Consider the following 26,149-nt stretch of genomic DNA (forward strand, 5'->3'; position numbering starts at 1 on the left):
GGGAGAACGGAGACGGCGAGAGCCCCAACTGTCTCCCGTCATGCAGAAGCAGCATGGCCTAGTGGTTAAAGCCCGGACCTGGGAGTTAGGAGGACCTGGGTTCTAATCCTGACTCTGACACTTGTCTGCTGTGTGACCTTGGGCAAGTTACTTCATTTCTCGGGGTCTCAGTTACCTCATCTGTAAAATGGGAAGTAAGACTATGAGCCCCAGGGGAGACATGGACTGTGTTCAACCTGATTTACCTGTACCTACCCCAGTGCTTAGAACAGTTTCTAGCACTTAGTAAGTGCTTAACAAATTCCGTAAGAAAAAAAAGCTCTCCAGTCTGGAAAGTAGAGTGGGAAAAAAAAAAGCCCAGTGGACAGGAATAGTTGAATAATAATAAATAATAATAATTATGACATTTGTTAAGTGCTTACTATGCACCAGGCACCGTACTAAGCGCTGGAGTGGATACAGCAAATTGGGTTGGACACAGTTTCTGTTCCATGCGGGGATCACAGTCTCAATCCCTATTTTCCAGATGTGGTAACCGAGGCACAGAAAAGTGAAGTGACTTGTCCAAGGTCACACAGCAGACAAGTGGCGGAGCTGGGATTGGAACCCATGACCTGCTGACTTCCAGGCCCGTGCCCTATCCTCGACGCCATGCTGCAGTTCCGCTGTTGCTTCGGAGCGCTGCTTAGGCCCATAGGCTGAAGCACCTGAACCATCTCAGCAAACACCTACAGATTAATAGTAATAACTATGGTATTTGTTGTGGGGTAAGTATTTGCCAAGCACTCTACCAGGTGCTAGGGTTGATATAAGCAACCAGATCAGAAACGATCCCTGGCCCACGTGCGGCTTTCAGTCTAACAGAAAGGGAGAACAAGTATTTAATTCCCATTTGGCAGATGAGGAAACTGAAGCCCATGTAAGTGAAGTGACGTGATCGAGGTCACACGGCAGGCAAGGTGGAGAGCCGGAATTTGAACGTGGGTCCTCTGACTCCTAGGCCTGTGCTCTTTCCACGGCGCCATGCCGCTTCTCATGACCCCTCCATGTGGAGGAAAATCCTCCTCCTCTGTTTCTCCCCGTTTCCAGCATTTTCTTTTTAAACCCACCCTCGTGTGACAAGAGAGTTGTCCCCCAGCCTCCACCATCAGCCGGTGCCGTAGAAAAACCCAGAAGGGTGCCCCAGGAAACATCGGGGAGGATCGGGGAATCGGATCCCCCACGTCCCGGGGATGTACAGGGATGCAGGAGAAATAACACTGTGAAACTAGTGTCTTTTTCTCTCATTCACCCCTCTCTGTTTGATGCTCCCCTCTGCCCATCCTCCATTTAGCCTGGCCCTGAAACAGGCCGATTCCCTTACTCCGCAGTTGGAGAGGAAACGGGGAATGTTTAAGTAGAAAGAGGATTGAAAATCTGCCAAACTCACTTGGGGTTACTCAGTGGTTCCCCAGGGAAGGAGGAACAGTTCTTGCCTAAAACAGAACTCGGGTCCTAAACAGAGCTCCTTATCTTCCCACCCAAACCTTGCCCTCCCCTTGACTTTCCCATCACCGTAGACAGCATCACCATCCTTCCTGTCTCACAAGCCCATAACCTTGGCGATATCCTTGACTCCTCTCTCATTCAATCCACATATTCGATCGATCACGAAATCCTATCTGCTCGACCTTCACAACGTTGCTAAAATCCATCTTTTCCTCTCCATCCGAATTGCTACCACGTTAATCCAAGCACTCATCCTATCCCGCCTTGACAATTTATCAGCCTCCTTGTTGACCTCTCTTCCTCCTGCCTCTCCCCACTCCAGTTCATACTTCACTCTGCTGCCCACATTATCGTTGAACAGAAACATTTGGGCCACGTTTCCCCACTCTTCAAGAACCTCCGGTGGTTGCCATCACCATCAGCTTCAAAGCAGTCCATCACCTTGCCCCCTCCCAACTCAGCTCACAATTCTCCTATTACAACCCGGCCTGCACACTTCACTCCTCTAATGCCGACCTACTCACTGTACCTTAATCTCCTCTATGATACTGCCGACCTCTGGCCCACATCCCGCCTCCGGCCTGGAACGCCCTCCCTTTTCATATCCAGTTACTCTCCCCACTGTCAAAGCCTTATTGAAGGCACATCTCCTCCAAGAAGCCTTCCTTGACTTTCTGTTTCCACTCCCATTTGCGTCCCCCTGACTTGGCCCCTTCTATTCACCACCCCACCCTCAGCCCCACAGCACTTACGTACATATCTCTGGTTTATTCACTCATATTAATATCTGTCTCCCCCTCTAGATTGTAAGCTTGTTGCGGGCAGAGAATGCATCTGTTATATTGTTGTGCTGTACTCTCCCGAGCAGTTAGTACAGTGCCCTGCACGCAGTAAGTGCTCAATAAATATGACTGATTGATTTGTGCTTAATACAAACCTCGTTTAATAATAATGGTGGTATTTGTTAAGCGCTTACTATGTGCGAAGCACTGTCCTAAGCGCTGGGGGGATAAAGGGTGATCAGATTGTCCCACTTGGGGCTCACAGTTTTAATCCCCATTTTACAGATGAGGTAAATGAGGCACAGAGAAGTTAAGTCACTTGCCCAAAGTCACACAGCTGGCAAGCGGCAGAGCCGGGATTAGAACCCACGACCTCTGACTCCCAAGCCCGGGATCTTTCCACTGAGCTACGCTGCTTCCGCAGAGTAAAGTTTGGGGTAAATCTTGGTTTGACTTAACAAGACTTTACTGTCCTCCAAGATCCACGGAGGAACGGCGCTGACGTGTTAGCCGGGCGGGAACATTGTCATACCATGAAGACGTGAATCGATGTGATTTTCACGACGATAATAATAATACTCGCTGAGTGCTTAGTGTGTGTCAAGCACTTTTCTAAGCGCTGGGTTGGATGCAAGGTAATCGGACTGGATACAGTCCCCGTCCCCATGGGACTCCCAGTCTTAATCCCCATTTTACATATGAGGTAACTGAAGCATAGAGAAGTGACGGGCCTCTCCCGAGGTCACCCAGCAGACAGGTGGCAGAACCGGGATTAGACTTCTGACTCTCAGGCCCGGGCTCTAACCACTAGAAAATGGTGCTTCCTTGCAGGCAGAGTTTGGAAAAGCCCAGGACCAGCTGTTGTTGGCAACTGTGGCAGAAAAAAATGTCCAGCCCTCTGACGTTGGTCCTGGGGTTGCCAGCTTTAGGTTTGCTGCCATCGGGCTGTTCTCAGCATGTGGGGCAGTGCAAACATTGTGGGTAATTATTTTCCTTTCAACTAAATTTCTACAAAACCTCACTTCCCTAGGAGAGACAATGCGAAACAAACATTTACATGAATTTAAACAACCTGCTTCTATGCGGCCTTGTGTTGATTTGGACTTTAGAGCTCCATGCTGAAATACTCAAGCCCAGTGCATTCTTCCAGAGCTAATTTGCTCTGACTCAAGTACGGTACTCTGGACACGGTAAGTGCTCAAAAATGATGATGACGATGACGGCGATGATGATATTATTGATGTTCACATAGCCGGTCCATGTAGCATAACCACAATACCTCCCAGAGAGTCCTGGAAGATCCGGGAAGGTAGGTAGAGAACGTGTAATATTTCCCCCGCTTTTAATCCCTTCCTACACATCCTCGGAACAGATGGCAGAGAATTAGTTGTTTCATGTTTTGTTTTGAAATGTTTCGCTGCAAAGTAAACAATTCCACAGTGAAATTTAACTTGCGAGTGCGTGCATGGAAGTTCACCAAAGTGCTACATGCCCTTAAGCCTGCCAAAGAAGGTATCAGATTCAACATGAAACAAAAGAAATACCAAATAAAACCCAATGAAAGGAACGATTTGGAGTCAACTGACAAGTTAAAGTTAAGGTGAAACTCCACCCTCAACTTATACCTTTGTGCTGAAGTGTTTTAACACATCTGGGTTGTGAGATCACCCACTATTTGATGTTTTCCTTTTACTGGTTTTGGCTTTTTCTCACGTTTGCCAGAAGCATAATATTGTTTCAACCCAACAGTATATATTTATATATATATAAGGCTGAACAGTATATATTTTTAGGCCTTAAAGATTTTTTGGATATAAGGGCAGAGCTTCCAATTATTCATCAGAACTAGCACCCTCTTAAAGTCAGGGTGGAGGGTCTTAAGAATGTCTTTGAGGGCTATGTGAAAAACTCTTGGGGCACTATTCACAAAGTATCATTATTATTATATCTGTTAAGCGCTTACTATGTGCCAGGCACCATTCTAAATGCTTGGGTGGTTACAAGCAAATCGGGTCAGACGCAGTCCCTGTCCCACGTGGGGCTCACAGTCTCAATCCCCATTTTCCAGATGAGTTAACTGAGGCACAGAGAAGTAAAGTGACCTGTCCAAGGTCACGCAGCAGACAAGTGGTGGAGCCCGTGCCCTATCCACTTATGCCCTCGAGAAGGAGGGAGTTCTGTGGTCGAGGAAGGACGTGGGGCAGGGGGTTGGTGATGGGATAGACGAGGAGTATCGGGATAGATGAGGAGTATTTCAGTAATCTACATAACTTGTTGAATGGGAAGAGTTTCACCATAGCGGGGAAGCGGGTTCTGCCTTCTACTTCCTGATTCCTTGTCTCTTCCCCAAATGCGGTGGTATAAATCGAATGAACTGGCTTGGGGTCTACTACAAAATCTTACTGTACACCAGTAATGATGGGTAACAGATTAGACAAGGGAAATTCACCTTTTACCGGACCAGTCTTGCCACCGAAGTGTGGGTTTAGGAATCTTGAAGAATTTCCCGCAGCATGCCAATTTCATAAGATCTACAAAGAGAGCGTAGGTGGGAATGAGAGTGTCAAGCGGTTGGTACCTTTCTGATTCTCAACACTCCCGCAGAAAAGAGGGAAGAATCACATACTCAGCTAATTGTGGGCAGGGAACCTGCCTACCGACTCTGTTGTGTGGAACTCTCCCAAGTCATCTGTACAGTGCTCTACACCCTGTAACCGCTCAATAAATATCATTTATGGGTTGAAATCATCCAATGAAGATATGCGGAGCAGACTTACTTTGTGATCGGTATTCCAAAGATGTTAATACTTGGAGTTCCATTAGCTGGTTTTCAATTGTTCATCTATCTCTTCCCCCTTTCAAAGCCCTACTGAAGGCTCACCTCCTCTAGGAGGCCTTCCCAGACTAAGCCCCACTTTTCCTCTCCTCCCCCTCCATCGCCCCGACTCGCTCCCTTTACTCTACAGCCTCCCCGCCCCACAGCACTTGTGTATATATGTACATATTTATGATTCTATTTATTTATATTAATGATGTGTATATATGTATAATTCTATTTATTTATATTGATGCTACTGATGCCTGTTTACTTGTTTTGATGTCTGTCTCCCCCCTTCTAGACTGTGAGCCTATTATTCAGCAGGGATTGTCTCCATCTGTTGCCAAACTGTACTTTCCAACCGCTTAATACAGCGCTCTGCACACAGTAAGTGCTCAATAAATACGATTGAATGAATAAATGTCTCTCTGGTCAGGGACATGCCTGATTGAAGGGACCTGGGGAAGCCGCATGGCCTAGTGGATAGAGTTGGGGCCTAGGAATCAGAAGGACCTGGCTTGTCTGCTGTGTGACCTTGGGCAAGTCACTAAACTTCTCTGTGCCTCAGTTACCTCATCTGTAAAATGGGGATTAAGACTGTGAGCCCCACTTGGGACAGGGACTGCGTCTGACCCGATTTGCTTGTATCCACCCAAGCGCTTTGAATGGCGCCTGGTACACAGTAAGCGCTTAACAAATATAATTAATAATAGATAACCCAATGCTTAGTACAGTACAGTGGTCCATGGTAAGCACCTAACAAATACCATACTTATTATTATTATTATTATCCACCACTTTCCTCAACTTCTTATGCTCCAACTCCTCCAAGAGGCTTTCCCTGAAGGGAGGGTGGATAGAGGAAGTGAGGGATTGCTCATTCAGGGAAGACTCGTTGGAGGAGGTAGGATTTTAGGAGGAATTAAGGTAGGGAGGGTTGAAGTATGTTGGATTTGAGGGTGAAAGGATTTTCTGGCCCCAGGGAAAACACAGGAGAGGGTACAGAGACGGGCAAGAAGAGAGCAAGGTACAGCCAGGAGGTGTGTTTGGGAGGAGGGAAGAGTGCGAGCAGTGTGAAATGGGCAGCCCTCAAAGGATTTAGGCATCAAAGCATCTTCTTTCTGAATGAAGATTCAAGAAGATGATCTAGGAGGCAGCTGGAAGTTTCCTATGAAACTGAAGGTGGCATTCAACCTTAATACAGCTGGGAGACACAAAATCTACGGAAGATATATTTGACTTTTCAAGTGGTTTCATCACACTCAATAATGATCTTAGTCAAAATCAAATAGCAAGATAGAATTATTACTACCGACAGTAACCTTACCGTTACTGTCATTATTATTATAGTAGTATTCGTTAAGGGCTTACTACGTGCCAAGCCTTGTACTAGGTGCTGGGGTAGATAGAGAAGCAGAGTGGCTCAGTGGAAAGAGCACGGAGTCAGAGGGCATGGGTTTGAATCCTGGCTCGGCCACTTGTCAGCTGTGTGACTGTTGGCAAGGCACTTAACTTCTCTGTGCCTCAGTTACCTCATCTGTAAAATGGGGATTAAGACTGTGAGCCCCACGTGGGACAACCTGATTCCCCTGTGTCTGCCCCAGCGCTTAGAACAGTGCTCTGCACAAAGTAAGCGCTTAACAAATACCAACATTATTATTATTATTATTACAAATACAACAAGAAGAGTCCCTCCCTGTCGCACATGAGCTTACAGTCTCAGGAGGAGGGAGAACAAATATTTAATCTCCATTTTACAAACGAGGAAACTGAGGCACAAAAATGGTAAGTAACTTGCCCGAGGTCACAGAGCAGCCACCTGGTGTTGCTAGGATTAGAACTCACATCTCACACTGACTCGTCTTATGCTGTCGAGTCATCTCTGACCCATAGCTACACCTTGGCCACGTATCTCCCAAAACGCCCCACCTCCATCTGCAATCGTTCTGGGAGGGGATCCGTAGAGTTTTCTTGGTAAAAATCCAGAAGCGGTTTACCATCGCCTCCTTCCACGTAGTAAACTTGAGTCTCTGCCCTCGACTCGTCCCTGCTGCTGCTGCCCAGTACAGGGGGGAGTGTTGACTTGCAGCAGATTGCCTTCCACTCGCTAGCCACTGGCCAAGGTAGGAATAGAATGGGTAGGCCTCTGCCTGACTCTCCCTCCCATAGTCGAAACTGGTAGAGTACTGGAAACTCCCCAGGTGTGACCCTGAGAGGGTTCACACTGACTCCCAACAATGAAATGTAGTCAGTTCATCACTACTGAGACGATACTCATCGCAACTCACCTCCACGGATAGGACATGTGAGGAGAAGGGATGCTGGCAAAATACCACGTAGCCACTACACAGTCGACTCAAATGGGTCAGTCACAATTAGGGCTAGAAGAACAAATCTCTTAATAGCATAAAAAAAGTCAGTCTTCAACAGTACCAAAAGACAAAAATAATAAATCTAACGTACCTCAGTTCTAAATCGAAGAACAAAGGATCACACTCTGGTCTACAACTCAATGGGAGCTCTTTTCTTGTTAAAAAATCTCCTGCTAAAGAGATTTCACTGAGCACTTATCAAAATCGGCTAAATATAGTACACATCCAAATGTAATACACACCCTGACTTCTTTTTCATTTTTGTGAGGTGAAATGTGCATTACATATGGGAAACTGCAGTAATGAAAGAGAAATAAATATGTTATTCTTCAAAAAGGAAAGTTTTTTTGAATTCATTAAGAAATCCATCTAATTCCTCTACTGGGAATTGAATGGTGAGTTCCTTTGTATTCCCTTCCCAGAGTAGTTGAAAAGACTGGAACTAGAAATAGACCTTATCCCGAATAGGAAATGAATAATGGATTAAGTACAGAAATAAGCCAAACCAAAAAAGAAAAAAAGGAAAAAAAAAAAAAGAAGAAGAAACATGGTAAGAAATTTGATGCAACCCTGGAAGGTATTTGGCTTCTGACAAGTATTTTGGTTTTACACTGAGCACACATTATTATGATCAAAAATTAAACAAAAATCTCCGGTTCTCTGAGTGCCTATTTCCATTTCCTGACTACCCAGTGCTGTTATAACGGGGAGGAGGCGGCCTGGTCAATATAGTACATACGTGGAAGAGACCATAATATGTTTTTATTCAGAATTTTTCAGCAATTCCCCCGTGATTTCATTCTGAGTGCTGCTCTGAATTAGGATTTGACGGTATTGTACATTGTTTCCAAAGAGCTTAACTCGGCTATGGGCAAACAGACCACCTCCTGACGAGTGTAATAAAGCACGTAGACCATGTCGGACCTCGACCTTATCGTACTCAGAGGAGAGGCTCAGCTACGCATAGAAATGGTTTATATATAGGACCGAGTGATGTCATTGATGTCTATCATGCTTTTCCAGTGGAACGTGGTTTTCAATCAACTGAAGAAAATGGCAGTGGCTCTGGATTCAGTGAGAAGCTCAGGCTCCCTAAAATCAATCAATGGTATTGATTGAGCTTTCTAGGTGCAGAGCACTGTACTAAGCACTTGGAGAGTACAGTACAACAGAAACAGCAGATGCTTTCCCTGCCCATAATGAGCTTACGTGATATTAACAGAGGAATAAAGTGTCACAGGATGGAAGTTTTCCAAGCCCTTTGGTCACCCTCAGAGAGTAACATCCATTTTGAGGTGTTGCTGATTCCTACCAAGATCATTTTTACTCAATCGCAGTACTAATTCCTTCTTTGAAATTGAGCGATGGCATCTTAAACTGACTTTGTTTCTCCCTGAGCAGGGCAAAAACCAACTCTGATGCTCAGTTAATGTGCTTTTTTGCAGGGACTTGGCTTGGTGGGTGGGGAAGTGTTCAGAGTCTGTTTCAGTAGAAGGAGTTTGACTAATATTGATATCATTATTCTATCTTTATGTGATATCGATAGCACCGTCTCTAAACACTGATTCTGGAATAAATTGCTCTGGATTCTAATTTACATAGATCCCTGGCCAAGGGAAGATTCTAATTTACAAAGATCTCTGGCCAAGGGAAGTAATCAATCATTTCGTGCTCTGCACACAGTGATAATAATAATGATAATGTTGGTATTTGTTAAGCGCTTACTAGGTGCCGAGCACTGTTCTAAGCGCTGGGGGAGATACAGGGTCATCAGGTTGTCCCACGTGGGGCTCACACACTTTTAATCCCTATTTTACAGATGAGGGAACCGAGGCACAGAGAAATTAAGTGACTTGCCCACAGTCACACAGCTGACAAGTGGCAGAGCCGGCAGTCGAACTCACGACCTCTGAGTCCGAAGCCCGGGCTCTTTCCACTGAGCCACGCTGCTTCTCAATAAAGCAGTAAGCTTTATTGCTTCTCAGTAAGCGCTCAATAAATATGATTGCCTGATATTCATTGAGCACTTACTGTGGGCAGAGCACTGTACTAAATGCTTGGGCGAGTACAGTAGAATAGCATCAGTAGTCCTGTTCTCTGTCCACAAGGAGCTTACGGTCTCGGGGAGACAGGCATTAAGTATATTACAGACATGGACATACGTGCTGTGGTGCTGAGGGTGGGGTGAATGAAGGGCCCAAATCCAAGTGCAAGAGTAACAAAGTGGGGAGAGAGAGTAGACGGAGTGAGGGTTAGTAGGGGAAGGTCTCTTGGCGATGTGATTTTAATAAGACTTTGATGGTAGGGAGAGTGGTGTTCTCTCAGCTATGAAGCGGGAGGGAGTTCCAAGCCAGAAGTGGGACGTGGGTGAGGGGTCGGCGGTGAGATAGATGAGACGGAGGTACAGTGAGTAGGTCGGTGTCAGAGGAGCAAAGTGAGTGCTGGGTTGGAGTAGAAAATCAATGAGGTAAGATAGGCGGGAGCAAGGTGACTGAGTGCTTTAAAGCTACCCAGCAGCTGGGATCATTTCTGGTTTTGTCCCTCCCTCAAGTCTGATGGTCTCTCTCATCTCCCTCCTCTCTGCTCCTCCCAGTTCACTCCATGGCCCTGAAATGAGGGGGCCTCTCCCCAACAGAAGCTCCAGCCCCATCAGGAACTCCTGAGCTTAGTAATCAGCCCTGGGACTCAAGACAAAGATCAAAGAAAAACAATGATAGGGCCTAAAAGCAGCCAAGTCAGAGGACCTGGGTCCTAATCCCGACTCTGCCGGTTGCCTGCTTTGTGACCTTGGTCCGGTCACTTCATTTCTCTGCACCTCAGTTTCCCCATCTGTAGAATGGGGATTCAATACCTGTTCTTCCTCCTACTTAGACTGTGGGACTGGGACTCTGTCCAATCTGTTTAACCTGTATCTACCCTAGCACTTACAGCAGTGATTGACATACGGGAAGCTTTTAACATATACAGTCATAAAAATATTAAGGATGAATAACCATTTTTGCAGTTCAACTGCTCTGAATAAATCCCAAGAGCTTGTCCAAAACTATCTTAGTTTGTCAACCAGTTGGTTGCACCCTACTTCAAGAGAACTTCAAGAGATTTTCATCGCGGGCAGGGAAGGTGTTTGTTTATTGTTATACTGTACTCTCCCAAGTGCTGAATACAGTGTTCTGTACACAGTAAGCATTCAATAAATACGATTGAACGAACGAATGAATAAATGAAAGAGATTCTTCGCTTCCCTCAGGATGGGTGGGAAAATAACCCAGGTGAACAGAGCAACTTGAAACGGATACTTCCCGACTTTAATCTTTTAAATGGGGCTCAAGTGCCAGAATGTGTTTAATTGCTTTCAATCCAATTGCAAACCACTGATTTTTGGAACCAGCTGCAAATTCTTATTTTGATGTGATGCATACATAATTCTTAATAGTACCACGTACAATTCTGTAATGAGTTCAATGAATGAGAATCTCATGGACTGAGACAAAACAGTAATAACTGGAATCTAAACAATAGACTGAAACGCATTTTGACGCAAGGGCCTGAAGGAGAGGGTTTCTAATTCAGTACAATAGGTGTAAACACAGAGCTGATGAGAGTTGAGAAAGAAAAAGGACCAATAACTGCTTGCATATTCCAGCATTTACATATCTATTTTTATTCACCCCAAGAACCCATCTGTTGTTTCTTTCTTTGTTTTTAGTGGTATTTTTTAAATGCTTACTATGTGCCCTGCTCTATGCTAAGTACTGGGATAAATATAAGCTAATCAGGTTGGTTCCCTTCTCAGGGACGTATCTGGAGAGTTTCCAGTAGTCTCGACTATGGAAGGGAGAGTCAAGCAGAGGCATATCCATTCCATTCCTAGCTTGGTCAGTGGCTAGCGAGTGGAAGGCCATCTGCTACAAATCAAAACTCACCTGTGTTGGGCAGCAGCAGCCTGGGAGAGAGTCGAGGGCGGAGACTCGAGTTTACTGCGCGGAAGGAGGCAATGGTAAACCGCTTCCGGATTTTTACCAAAAAAATTCTCGGGATACACTGCCAGAACGATCGCAGGTGGAGGTGGGGCGCTCTGGGAGAGACGTGTCCTGGGTGTGGCTATGGGTAGGAGACGACTCGACGGCATAAGACGAGACGATCAGGTTGGACACGGTCCATGACCCATATGGGGCTCACAGTCTTAATCCCCATTGTACAGATGAGATGTGAAGCGACTTGCCCGAGGTCCCACAGCAGACAAGTGACAGTGCCAGGATTAGAACCTAGGTCCTTCGAACTCCCAGGTCCATGCTCTATCCACTAACTGTATACTTCATTATTTATTGTGTTTACTCCAGCTGTAAAGATTTTTGACATATGTCTCCCCCATGAGAGTATACACTCCCCATGGGTAGGGAATGGGTGACTTTATTATTATTATTATCATTATTTTTATTGCATTTCTTAAGCACTTACTAGGTATCAAGCACGGTCTAAGCACAACAGGTGCAGGCATGCTGAAATAAGTTTTGTGGGCTTCCATTTTTTTCTGTGTGTGTGGCATTTGTTAAGCTCTTACTATATGCCAGGCACTGTACTAAGCACTGGGGTAGATGCAAGCTAATCAAGTTGGTCGTGGTCCATGGAGCTCACAAGGTAAATGACTATTTTACTGATGAGGTAACTGAGGCCCAGAGAAGTTAAGTGGCTTGCCCGAGGTCACCCAGCAGACAAGAGGCAGAGTCACAATTAGAACACAGGTCTTTCTGACTCTCAGGCCTGTGCTCTATCCACTAGGCTACGCTGCTTCCCTGCATTCTTCTCTGATTCTTCCTTATTCCTTCTTCTCAAATCCCCTCAGGCGAAAAACTGGATGTTGAGCAGGGATGAGGAAAGGACAAGGACAGCGACTTTTCTCCGGGGTCTCGAAGCACAGTTGGCCTACCAGCACTGGCGGGAGAAGCGGCAAGTTCGGAGCCAACTGCCCTTCCAGCGGTACTTATTTACCATCCCGGCCAATGTGAAGTCAGTCCGTCAGTCAATCGGATTAATTGAGCGTTCACTATGCGCAAAACACTGTGCTAAGTGCTTGGGAGAGTACGAGAACAACAGACACATTCCCTGCCCACACCAAACTCGGGAGCTCTGACACACAGGGTGGTGGAAAGAACTAATCCGGTGCCCAGGGATTCTTCACCAGTTTGACTTCCAGAGGTCAGAGATCAGAAAGCAGTTCAGAGAGCAGAGAACTGACGATTTCAGCCCTTAAGTATCTCTGAATCGTAAAAAGCTCCTCCAACTTTTAAAAGCCAAGTTTGACTTTTTTCTGTTTTGGTGTCCAATGATAAAATCGGTTTGTATATCCTATCTACATTTTCATGTATTATTTATACACATTTGAGGTCTGTAATTTCCCAAACCAAAATGTTGATGGAAATTTGCATATTGTTGAAATGGCATAATTTATTGATGAAGCCCACTATTAAGTAACAGAGGTTAGGCTTGCAGCAGTTAGAGAGCTAATGTATAATTTACAATATAAAACAGCCTCACAACAAGGGTGAAATCTGTAGAGCAGTCTCCCCCTCTGATACACTGCATCAAGGCATGCAAAGAAGTTTTTGTGTGAGTATTGACATTTTTATCCCCAAAACATTGAGGCCTACCTGATAACTTCTGCACAACTAATATCTTTCTCCCCCTCTAGACTGTAAGCTTGTTGTGGGCAGGGAATGTGTCTGCTAATCCTGTTGTTTTGTGCTTTCCCAAGCGCTTAGTACAGTGCTTTGTATATAGCGAGTGCTCGATAAATACGATTGATTGATTGGGCCTGGCTTTGTGCTCTTCGAAGCAGCTAGAAAGCCCAGGGGTGAGTGGATGCAGGTCAAGAAAAACGGTGCTGATGGTCTCCAGACCTACAATCAATCAACCCATCAATCACTGCTATTTATTGAGTGCTTACTTAGTACAGAGCACTGTCCTAAGCACTTGGGAGAGTACAACAGGGTTGGTAGACACAATCCCCGCCCATGAGAAGCAGCGGGGCTCAGTGGAAAGAGCAGCGTGGCTCAGCGGAAAGAGCACGGGCTTGGGAGTCAGAGGTCATGGGTTCGAATCCCGGCTCTGCCACTTGTCAGCTGTGTGACTGTGGGCAAGTCACTTCACTTCTCTGGGCCTCAGTTACCTCATCTGTAAAATGGGGATTAAGACTGTGAGCCCCACGTGGGACCACCTGATTCCCCTGTGTCTACCCCAGCGCTTAGAACAGTGCTCTGCACATAGTAAGCGCTTAACGAAATACCAACATTATTATGAGGAGCTGACAGGGAAAGACAGACGTTATATTAGGATGGAGGAAAGGGTAGCGTGTAAGAATATTTACAAACGTGTTGTGAATTGCGTGTAAGTATTGTGTGGCCGACGTGAGTATCAGATTACGTCCGGGGTACTCAGCCAATTGCATAGTGAACACAGAGGGGAGGGCATCAGGGAAGGACCTTTGCAGGAGATCAATCAATCAATCATATATATTGAACGCTTCCTGTGTGCAAAGCACTGTACTAAGTGCTTGGGAGAGTACAATATAAAAGAGTTGGGTCCCTGCCCACGGTGCGTTTACATGTGACTTTAGGAGGGGTCTGAAAGTAGGATGAACGGGGACTTTCAAATATGAAGGGAGAGGGAGTTCCAGGAGTTAAGGAGGACGGCAGGGCGTCGGTGGAGGGATAGACAAGATTGAGGTACAGCGAATTGGTAGGTGTTATAAGAGCGGAGTGTGGGGGTTAAATTGTAGTAGGAGATCAACTAATCCGGTCCAACTCTTTTTCTGTGCCCTTCTCAATTTCACGCCCCACCTGCCTGGCTTCTATTGCATGTTCCCAGGTTTCCAGGGCAGGACTCAATAAGTATCGCCAGAGATATGGATGGAAGCTGTAAGATCTCCTTCTAGACTGTAAGCTTGTTGTGGGTGAGGAATGGATCTGCCATTTTGCTATATTGTACTCTCCCAAGTGCTTAGTACAGTGCTCTGCACACAGTAAGCGCTCAATAAATTCTGTGGACTGACGGATGGATGAGGATGAGAGACCCTGGAAGAGGCCACCAGGGTCAAAGTTCCAGGGACTTTTGGGTGGGTGGAGAATGAGAATGAGTGCTCCAGTAGTTTGATTAACTCCAGGTCGTCGTCTAAACTCTTTTCTGGGCTGCATCAAAGACAGTTACTTACTTGTCCCGACCAAGTTCCACCTCTGCTAAGACCCTACATCACTGGTCTCTTTATATTTTGGCCAACGAAAGCATTAAATTGTCTTAAAAGAGAAGGGTCAACCGGGAACTTCCCAAGGACCTCTAAGGGTGGTACTGCCTAGCTTGGGCCTGGGATTCAGAGGACCTGGGTTCTAACCCTGGTTCTGCTAATTGCCTCTTTTGTAAACTTGGGCAAGTCACAACTTCTTTGGGTCTCAGTTTCCTCGCTTGTAAAATGGGGATTTAGTAAATGTCCGTTCTCCTATTTAGACCGTGAGCCCCCGTGGGATAGAGACTACGTTCAACCTGATTATCTTTTATCTAGTCCACAGTTTAGAACGCAGTAAGCATTTAACAAATATCATAATAAATAAAGAAACGAATAGCCACCGAAAAGGAGGACATGATTAGGGGAGTCATGCCCTAAACCAGTAATAATAATAGCAATAATAATAACTGTGGTATCTGTTAAGTGCTTACTATGTGCCAGGCATTGTACTAAGTGTTGCGGGGGGAATATAAACAAATCAGTTGGACACAGTCCCTGTCGCACATGGGGCTCACAATCTTAATCCCCATTTTACGGATGAGGCCACAGAGGCTCAGAGAGTGAAGTGACTTATCCAAGGACACATATCAGAAAATTGGTGGAGCCAGGATTAGAACCCATGACCTTCTGTTCCCAAGAGGGTACAAATACAGAGACTCGTTATGCCGGCTACCCAGCTGGTGAATCGTAGGAAGGCCGACACAGTCTAGCCCTCCGTCTCCATATGCCATACAGGTCAGGGGGCATATTCTCCACATCCCCAATCAATTTGGACTTGAGGAGGGGAGGAGTGAGTCTGCTAGGTCGCTCTGGCGTTGGAGAGCCAGCGGTTTCAGGATTTGCAGAATGCAGCAGTGACGGAAGCAATTTAGTTCACGTCTCCTGAACGTCCACTGGGAAAACGGCAATAAATACCATAGATTGATTGAAAGTCCATGCTACGTTGCTCAAATACTTGGTGCCCGAAACCTTCAACACCAAATTTTTACTCATCAGCCTAAGAATGATTTTCAAAATCAGGCCTCGGGAAAATCAGAACTATCATGAACGGGAGTGTTTACCGTAATGGATCCTAGAGGCGCAATTATCCAAGGCAGAATTCTACTTAGAATGTGTGGCAGTTAGCTGGGTTATTAAAGTCGCAGAGCAATCGGCACTCGGCACCGTGTCCGACATCGACTGAGTCGCGAGGTCGAGCCCAGCGACGCTCACGTGCTCTTGGCGGTTTGCTCCTTGACGCGTACCAGAGACTTTTCATCGAATAGAAAAAAATTAAAAGCAGCTCACAGTCACGAAATAGTAGGAGGGTGTTTGCGTGACCACGCTGGACAAGTCGGGGCAAGGCCGAGGGAAATTCCGAGGGAACCCGGAATGGCGGATGCCAACGTCACCGCCTGACGCTTGATTCGTGCACCGGCCTGCTGCTCGTGTGGGTGAGAGTCGGGTGAAGCAACAGTTGCTGACGAGCGTATCGGAGGCGGCAGAAAAACCTACCCTTGCACTTCTGTCTTCATTAGACAGGCAGCGAGGGTTCGGAGGCAAATAAAGAGATCTCCTTTTTATAAGTCTGTCACCGCTAATGAAAGCTTCTTGGGGAGTAGGGGCTGTGTCTTTGTTCTTTACAGCACCCAACACGTTTTATAAATGTTAGGTAACAATACTTTTAACGATAATAATGATCCTTACCACCACCCACTAGCAAAAATGAGGCTTAATGGATTTCTTTGCATCTGACAAGGGAAAAAAAATGTTTTATCAATATCCTTGTTTACTTCAGAGCAAGCCGGGTCCGGTAGCTATTTTTCTGCTGATGCTCGAATCCGTGAGATTGGATCAAACTGAGTAGGATCCAGATGGCTTTTGCGAGTTGACTGACCTGAAGGGGAGTAATATGAGGAGGATTTCATGCTGTTCAGTTTTTCTTCTTGTGACAGGGAATCTATAGTACCTCATAAGCAAACTATGGATTTATTTTTATTCTTGAAAAAAATATATGTAATTTGAGAGTAATCATTTCTTTATTCAGATAAAGAAGAGCGCGTTTAAACTTCCAAAATGTAAAAGATTGGGGATTCATTTGAGTTTTATACATTATGGCTCACGGAGGAAAACGTCTGTCCTGAATCAATCCATCAATCATTTTTTATTGAACACCCCCCTGTGTGCAAAGCACTATACTAAGCGTTTGAGAGTGCACAATACAACAGAGTTGGCAGACACATTCCCTGTCCACTTTCCTACAACTTGGGGGGAGTTCTTCCAAAACCCTCCATTAAAGAAAACTTGCATTTGAAATCTCACTGAGTTCAATGCTATACGCACGCCCCAGAAATGTTTCTTCCGACCACGTGGCTTGAGTCAATCCATCAACAGTATTTCTTGAGCAGTTACCGTGGGCAGAGCACTACATTAAGAAGTTGGGAGAGTACGATAGAATTAGTAGTCATGAACCCTAGCCTCAAGGAGCTTGCAACCTATACTCGAGGGGTCAGAAGACTGTCTCTGTTGCCGAATTGTACTTTCCAAGGGCTTAGGACAGTGCTCTGCACACAGTCAGCGCTCAATAAATACGATTGAATGAATGAGTGAATAAATGTCTTTTCGGCAATAGACCCTGTGGAAACGTGTTACGGCAGAGCTCTGGGTTCTTCCAATGTGATGGTATTCCCTTGAGGCCAAAGAATCGGTACCACAGAAAACAACCGGTAAATCTGCTGCTTTTTCTGAATGTCTGCTGCCCTCAAAGCTGGCATCACCGGAAGATGGCACGGGTTGAACCTCAGGACTTCTCCCTTCTCCACGGCGCATGCGTACCCCTGCAGTTTCTCCTGTTCTTCCCCGTTACCGCTGGCATTTTCTCATGTTTAACTCTTCTGTTAGAGAATTTGACTTTACCAGTTCTGTCAAATCCTTCTCCCATTTTATGATCCCAATCGAAGGTCAAATTCAGGTAGAAGGGAGGTTTGCAGAGACCAAAGCCAAGCTGAGTTACGATTTTTGAATAGTTAATATATTTGTTTTGCTGTTACGAGACCCTCCGTTTCCTGATTTCAGCTGCGACTGAATTAGCTGGAAAAGATTCTTCGCATAGTATTTCTGCTCCGGCTAGAGTTAAGAGCTATCAGATAACTCTCGGCAAACTCTGCTCGAACAGTATTGCCAATTCAAAGAGATTCATACAAACAGGCAAAGTTTTATAGAACCACTTAGCCAAACATAATTTCACATGTTTTTTTGCGTGTTTACCCTTCAAAACATATCTCTTAAATCTTTTTGCCCGATTTTATGCATAACTTAGGTTGAATGCTGCTCCTTAAGCTGCACTGTTCTAAATGCTGTGAGTATTCAAATTTCTTCTGAACGCTGAGAGAGAAACTGAGGCAAGCACAGGAAAGAGGATACCGGGGGGAGGGGAGGCCAGGAGAAACAGAGAGAACAGAGAAAAGTTAACGTCCATTCCTGGGAATCAAAGCCGGCAAATCTGCTAACCAAACTTGTAACCCACTGACCACAGGGACCACCAAAAAATCTACCCACTGTTTTATTACTCTTACGGTTGAAAATGGAAAGCAAAAGTGGGGGGCAGAGTATTGGTCATCACAAAGCGCTGGTTTCCTGTAAAGAAACAGGAAATGGGTTTTGTGGCTCGGCAGTCTGGCCCGGGTTTACCAAAGCAGTTCACGGTATCATGCTTCTATATGCCTCTCCTTGGTTCTTCCTGCTCCACAGAAAACTGCCTATTTTTTTATCCCCGTGAGGTCACATTACCAGTTGGATTCTTAGAGTGCTCTCTGCCAAATCGTGGAGCAGACCAGACACGTAATACGAACCATTATCGGATTTTAGGAAAACACCTCGATTCTGCTTCAGTCTGGGCCACACGCATTTCCGCAACCGTGCTTTTCCTGACCACCGCTCACAAATTATCCCAAGGTGTTTTTGCAGGTTTCCTAGGAATTTTAGCCAGATATAACATTTCCCATTTTGCACTCAATCAATCAATGGTATTCACTGAGCACGTACAATGTACAGAGGTCTGTAGGAAGAATTGGTAGACACAAAGAGTCCACGATCTGGCTCTGTTGCAAAATGGGGCTAGGGAATAGATTTGCAGAACACAAGCGGGGCACTCGATGACCACGCTTCTCCCCAGAAGTGACTGCCCAACTACACACCGAGCTGAAAAATCAAAAGGCTGGAGGTGAGCTCGTTCTCCAAAGTAGTGCCCGATCTCCAGAGAAGACTTCCAGCAGGGGATCGGAACCAGAGAGACGAGAGGGATGCCTGCTGTTAAAGAAAGGCATTTTCTTCCTCAGTTACAGATAAAGACCTCCACAGCTGGCTGGAGGGAACATGCATGGGGAAATCAAGAGGATTTTCTGCCAAAGAAGACAGAGACTTAACATTTCAACTCTGAAAAAGAGCAGCACGGCCTTTTGGAAAGAGCATCAGAGGACCAGGGTTGTAATCCCGGATCTGCCATTTGCCTGCTGTGTGACTTTGGGCCAGTCACTTAATGTCTCTCTGCCTCAGTTTCCTCAACTGAAAAATGAGAATTCAATACCTATTCTCCCTCCTACTTAGACTGTGTGCCCCATGTGAGACAGGGACTGTGTCCAACCTGATTGATTTGTATCTACCTTCAGTGCTTAGAACAATGTTTGGCACATAATAAGTGCTTAATAAATAATAAAAAAACCTCACTGAAATCTCTTGTCTGATTAGTGGGAAATCAATCAAATTTATTGAGCACCTACTGTGTGCAGAGCACTGTTCTAAGCACTTAGAAGAGTATAGTTTATCAGAGTTGACAGACAGGTTCCCCGCCAACAAGGAGCTCATATTCTAGATGAAAAGTGCTCCAACACAGCCAATATCCACTCACACAAGGAGAATCCTTTTGCCCACCCACCTCATCCAAGTCCTGACATACTCAAGTGCCACCTGCCCGCTGTATGACCTTGGGTAAGTCACTTCACTTCTCTAGGCCTCAGTTTCCTCATCGTTAAAATTGGGATTCAATATTTGTCCTTCTTCCTACTTCTACTATGAAGTCACTGAGGGACAGGGCCTGTGCCCCAGTTGAATATCTCACATTTATCCCTTCGCTTAGTACAATGCTTGCAACATTGTAAGTGCCTAACAAATACTATTATTATGATAATGATGATTATTATTAGAGTACTGAGTATATTACACAGAGCCACGGTGCTTCAATTTAGCCCCTTAGCCCCTTTTGGAAAGTTACCCGGAGACCGGGCTTGGGAGTCAGAGGACGTGGGTTCTAATCCTGACCTCGCCACTTGTCTGCTGTGTGGCCTTGGGCAAGCTACTTAATTTCTCTGTGCCTCAGTTACCTCATCTGTAAAATGGGGATTAAGACTGCAAGCCCCAAGTGGGACAACCTGATTACCTTGTATCTACCCCAGCGCTTAGAAAGGTGCTTGGCATATAGTTAGCGCTTAACAAATACCATCATTATAATTATTATTGACAATGCTCATCCAGTGTTTCCAGGATTTACTTTTTGCTTTCCTGTGACCGGATATGCACAGTAATGATATTTTTGGTATCTGTTAAGTGTTCTGTATGTGCAAAGCACTGTGCTAAGTACTGGGGCAGATGTAAGATAATCAGGTCTCATATGGGGTTCACAGTCTAAGTAGGAAGAACAGATATCGAATCCCTAGTTAACAGATGAGGAAACTGAGGCCCAGAGAAGTTGTATGACTAGCCCAAGGTCACCCAGCAGGCAAGTGACAGAGGTGGGATTAGAATTATGGTTCCCTGAATCCCAACCTTGTGCTTTTCCCATTAGATATAATAATAATAATAGTGTCATGCACTTATTTTGTGTCAAGCTCTGTTCTAACAGCTGGGAAGATACAAGATAATCAGGGAGGACACAGTCCCTGTCTCACTTTGGGCTCACATTCTAACTAGAAGGGAGTAGGACTGAATCCCAATTTATAGACGAGGAAACCGAGGCACAGAGAAGTGAAGTGACTTGCCCAAGGTCATACAGAAGACAAATGGTGGACTCGAGATTTGAACCCAGATCCTCTGACTCTCAGGCCCGTGATCTTTCCACTAGCACCTACAGCGCTGCTTTTTCTGACCACCACTCACAAATTACCCCATGGTACTTCTCCATTGTTGGTTCCACCCTGCTCTACTACAGCATGATGTTAATTCTTTCCTCCTTCTCTCTTCCGGGCTCTCTAAACTTGCCAGCTGATCCCGTGGCCTGGTGTTGGCCTGGGAGGTGGAAGACTCCAATAAGGAAAGGAGGAGCACGGCTCTGTAATTCTTTCGTATACATTAACGTCTGTCTTTCCCTCTAGACTGAAAGCTCGTTGTGGGCAGGGAACGCATCGACCAACGCCGTTGTACTACACCAGGCCAAACACTTAGTACGCTGTTCTGCAATCGGTAAGGCCTCAATTGTTTTTAAATGGCGTGTTTAAGTGCTTACTCTGTGCCAGGCACTCTACTTGCACCGGAGTAGATACAAGCAACTCAAGTTGGACACAGTCCCTGTCCCACATGGGGCCACGGTCTTAACCCCCAATTTACAGATGAGTTAACTGAGGCCCAGAGAAGTGAAGAGTTTTGCCCGAGGTCCCCCAGCAGACAAGTGGCGGTGCCAGGATTAGAACCCAGTTCCTTCTGACTTCCGGGCCCGTGCTCTATCCACTAGGCCGCGCCGCTTCTCCGTACCAATAAATACCACTGATTGACTGATCGATGGATTGATTCTGTCTTCCCAGCCTAGGGATCCTTGGTTTGGTTTCAATTTCTGGGCCACCCGCCCAGCCCCGACCTTATTGTGTGTCCCGAAGCCTCACTATCCCAATCCCAAGAGCAACCGGGGAAATCAGCCACAGCATCTAGGCAGGGTGCAGTTTCTCAGTGCCCTCGAGTCATTCCGGGACCAACCCCGGAGGGATGCCGCTCAGCCTACGATAGAGATGAGGAACTGGACGGTTTAACGACATGTCCGATTCACACCAAACGTGGTGGGTGGCAGAGGAAGGACATCTGGCTTTGAGTCTGTGATGCCTGACTAAGTCACGATGGTTTTGAGAAATCACGAGGACAATGCCGGACCTGGCCCGGAAACGGTCGATTCCTTGGCGACTGAGTCACCCTAATGGGAGTCTTGTTTGGCAGTGACTGAAAAGAGGTCATACAAACTAATCTCCCCGTCTTTTCCTTTCAGAGAAGTAGCATGGACTCGTGGAAAGAGCAGACTCCTGGAAGTCGGAGGACACGAATGCTCATCCTGGCTCTGCCTCCTGTGTGACCTTGGTGAATCACTTAACTTCTCTGTGCCTCAGTCTCCTCCTCTGTAGAATGATAATTCAATACTCAGTCTCCCTTCAAATGGATTGTCTTGCATCTATCCCAGTGCTTACTATAATGCTTGCCAAAGAGTTGTCAAATTGTACATTCCAAGTGATTAGTACAGTGCTCTGCACATAGTAAGCACTCAATAAATACGATTGAATGAATGGCGTAAACACTGAACCAAATATCATTATCATTGCCATCCTTTCCTACTCTTAACTTCTGCCTTGCCAGACTGGTGAAAAAGACCTTAGTAAGTGACAGAAGGAAAGGTGGCATTGCCAGTGATGTATATATTTTGGAAAGGGAGAATTTCAATATCATTCTTGCATTTCTTTTCATAATCATCAAACACTTGCCATGGGTAGAGAGCTTTAGTTATTATTAGTAGTAGTAGACACGGTTGTTGGGCAGGGATTGTCTCTGTTGCCAAATTGTACTTTCCAAGCGCTTAGAATAGCGCTCTGCACACAATAAGCACTCAATAAGTACAACTGAATGAATTGTTATTATTAGTAATTATAATAATAACTGTGGTATTTGTTAATCACTTACTAAGTGCCAAGCACTGTTTTAACCGCTGGGGTAGAATTAAGCTAATCAAGTCCCACATAGGGCTCACAGTCTTAATCCCCATTTTACAGATGAGGTAATCGAGTCACAAAGAAGTGAAGTGACTTGCCCGTGGCAGATCCGGGATCAGAACCCAGGCCCTCTGGCCCCCAGGCCCGTGGTCTTTCCGCTAGACCATGACCTTTAATGATTGCTGTATTTTTTAACTGCTACATCCTTTGACAGAAACTTTTCTGAGGTTCACAGTGCAGAAGTCTGTCAGTTGGCCGATGGAGTGTGTGCTGTGGAGTCGAAGACATACCACCCAACCCGGCCCTCCTTCCTGGAAACTGTGGAGAGGCCTTGTTCATTTCAGGCATGTAAAGCCATCTGACCTTCTCGTCCTTTCTATTGTACCTCTCTGTGCACCTTTGACTCCCAAAGACCCACCGCTCTGCAGGCTCCCGGCTAATCAATTTGGTCTAGAGTCAACAGAACCCCAGGACACCATTAAGAGATTCAGGGGTTTTAGTGATAGTTGAAAAGGAAAAGCGATGTTGTGTTTGTTCCTCTGCTTGCCTCCTGCTGCTTGGCTGAGGACAAATAAAGTTCACTGTAGATGGAGAATGCCAACTATGGGTTTGTCAGGCTAGGGCACCTTCAAGAGGAAAAGTTTCACAGGAAGAAGAGTTGGCAGAGTCACAGGAAGCAGCAGAAGCCTCTGGGTACGCGGGAGAAGCTCAAGTGTTTCTAGTCCTCACAACTTATTTGTTAAATAAAAGGCACCGTGACTGGGACGATTATAAGCGAAGATCCGCGGTTCTTTAGAAACTTCCCTCGGAGGGTTCTTTCCTAAAGGGCTCCCTCGGGTCAGTCCTCAGGACAATGAAGAGTTGGGTTTGGTTTGTACTAGATTGACTGCAAAATAAAAAACAGATTGACCAATCAATCAGTCCATCAGTCGACAGTCTTCATTCTATTTATTGCTATTGTTCTTGTCCGTCCGTCCGTCTCCCCCGATTAGACTGTGCGCCCGTCAAAGGGCAGGGACTGTCTCTATCTGTTACCCATTTGTACATTGCAAGTGTTTAGTACAGTGCTCTGCACATAGTAAGCGCTCAATAAATACTATTGAATGAATGAATGACAGTATCCGTTGAGTGTTTACTCTGTGTGGAGCACCGTCCTGAGGGTTTGGGAGAGCATAGTAGAGTTAAAAGACATGAGTTCAGCCCTTAAGAATCTGAAAATCTAGCAGGGGAGGCAGATACTAATATTAATTATATATGGTGGAAGAAATAAAGTAAGTGCATTTGGGGGAAGGGCAGGGTGAGGATTCGAATCAGTAAACAAATCTGTGCTTACTGTTTGCAGAGCACTGTACTGAGCGCTTGGCACAGTTCGGTATAACAGAGTTGGTAGACGTGTCCCCAGCCCACAACAAAATTCTCGTCAGGACTGTTTAGTTGGGAACTGATGATAATAATAATAATAGAATTTGCTAAGTGCTTACTATGTGCCAGGCACTGTTCTAAGTGCTGGAGTAGGTATAATCTAATCAGTTTGGACACAATCCCTATCCCTCGTGGGGCTCACAGCCTTAATCCTCATTTTCCAGATGAGGTAACTGAGGCACAGAGAAGTAAAGTGACTTGCCCAAGGTCACAGAGCAGACAAGTGGTAGAGCCAGGATTAGAACCCAGGTCCTTTCAATTTCCAAGCCCGTGCTTGAGCCGGTAGGCCAAGGCGCCGCCTTACGGTGACGACAAAGGAGCCTCAGTAGCAAGTCTTCAGGACCGAGAACCCATGTGAAAATAATAATAATGGTATTCGTTAAGCGCTTACTATGTGCGAAGCACTGTTCTAAGCATTGGTGGGGATACAAGGTGATCGGGTTGTCCCACATGGGGCTCACAGTCTTAATCCCCATTTTACAGATGAGGTAACTGAGACACAGAGAAGTTAAGTGACTTGCCCAACGTCACACAGCAGACAACTGGCGGAGTCGGGATTAGAACCTATGACCTCTGACTCCCAAGCCTGTGCTCTTGCCACTGAGCCACGTTGTGAAGGAACTGAGTGTAGGGCTGGTGGTTTCCGCCTCACCCCTCGCACTCTCTGTTCTGTCGGCCATGTTCTCCCTGGGACACAGAGGGCACTTCAGAAGTACGAACCCGCCAGATGGCTCGGGGGCCCACTGGTACACAAATAACCGCTACAATCCCTCACATTCCAAATCGCTAGAGGAGGATCTGAAAATAGCACCATTGTGGAAGGGCAAGGCTAGAAAAGCTAAAAGCCAGAAGAGAGCTTCCAGTAGCACAGGGTTCAAGAACTAGCCAAAATGTGTTCTTCGGTGATATTAGGGAAGAGGAAGGCGGGAACAACTGATAACCGGACTTGTCAAAATGCGGAAAGTTTCCTCTAGACCGTGAGCTCCTCCTCTAGACTGCATCCCCCCTCTAGATTGGAAGCTCCTTGTGGGCAGGGAACAGGTCTACCAACTCCGTGATATTGTACTCTCCCAAGTGCTTAGTACAGTGCCCTGTACACAGTAGGTGCTCAATAAATACCATCGATTAAAATACGGTCGATTCCACTTCTGCCTTTACATAAACGATCCGATGGGAACTGTAGACCAGGACATGTCCCCTTGATATGGAAAATTAAAATGCCAAACTAAAATAGAGCAGGATCTGATGATATGCTGCAGTCTGAAGTATTTAATGAATGGGGTGAATATTAATCTGTTATTCTTTTTACATTATTATTATTACTGTTCTTGTTATTAGTATGGTATACAATGATTTTTTATCACTCTAATAGGTCAGAAGGTACATGTGAGGATTGAAAAAGGCACACGCTTTGTCTGTCTTTTAAAAAAGGGAACGAAGATAACTCCAGAAATTACAGCTCAGTCAGCTGAACAACACTTGTGAACAAATAACCAACCAATTTGAAATCCATTTAGCAGAAAACGGTATGAGGCGCTGTAATAGGAAATATCCAACATGGTTTTATGAAAACTAAATCATGGCAGATAAATGTAATCTCCTCTTAAGATGAGACATGTCACATGGTTAAGGAAGCAGCAATATCCATCAGTCGATCAATGGTATTTACTGTTTACTGTGGGCAGAGCACTATACTAACTGCTTGGGAGAGTACAATACCGTAGAGATGGTAGACAGGTTTTCCCTCTGCCCCTTCACCCCTCCAAAAGGAGCATAAGGTGTAGAGGGAGAGATAGACATTGAAATGAATTACAGATAGGGGAAATGGCAGACTATGAGGATATGTACATAAACGTTGTGGAACTGGGGGTGGGTTGAACATCAAATGTTTAAGGGGCTATAGGCTGGAGTGTGTAGGTGATACAGAAAGGAGGGAAAATAGGGGGAAAGAGAGCTTAGTCAGGGAAGGCCTCTTGGAGGAGATATGACTATAGTAGGGCTTCGAAGTCGGTAAGAGTGATGGTCCATTGGATATGAAAGGAAGGAAAGTTCCAGGC

At 45.6% G+C, this 26,149-nt stretch overlaps 1 protein-coding gene and 1 non-coding gene across 2 annotated transcripts in view; both read right to left on the reverse strand.

Annotated features, from left to right (window-relative positions):
- RNLS (renalase, FAD dependent amine oxidase) overlaps positions 1 to 26,149 on the reverse strand; it is a 290,569-nt gene that overhangs the window by 104,550 nt on the left and 159,870 nt on the right.
- LOC114810766 lies at positions 7,170 to 7,307 on the reverse strand. The gene has a single exon (XR_003758459.1). It is a non-coding gene; the product is annotated as a small nucleolar RNA SNORA7 (small nucleolar RNA).

This window comes from Ornithorhynchus anatinus, chromosome 3, assembly GCF_004115215.2.
Source record: "Ornithorhynchus anatinus isolate Pmale09 chromosome 3, mOrnAna1.pri.v4, whole genome shotgun sequence".
Lineage (NCBI taxonomy): Eukaryota > Metazoa > Chordata > Mammalia > Monotremata > Ornithorhynchidae > Ornithorhynchus > Ornithorhynchus anatinus.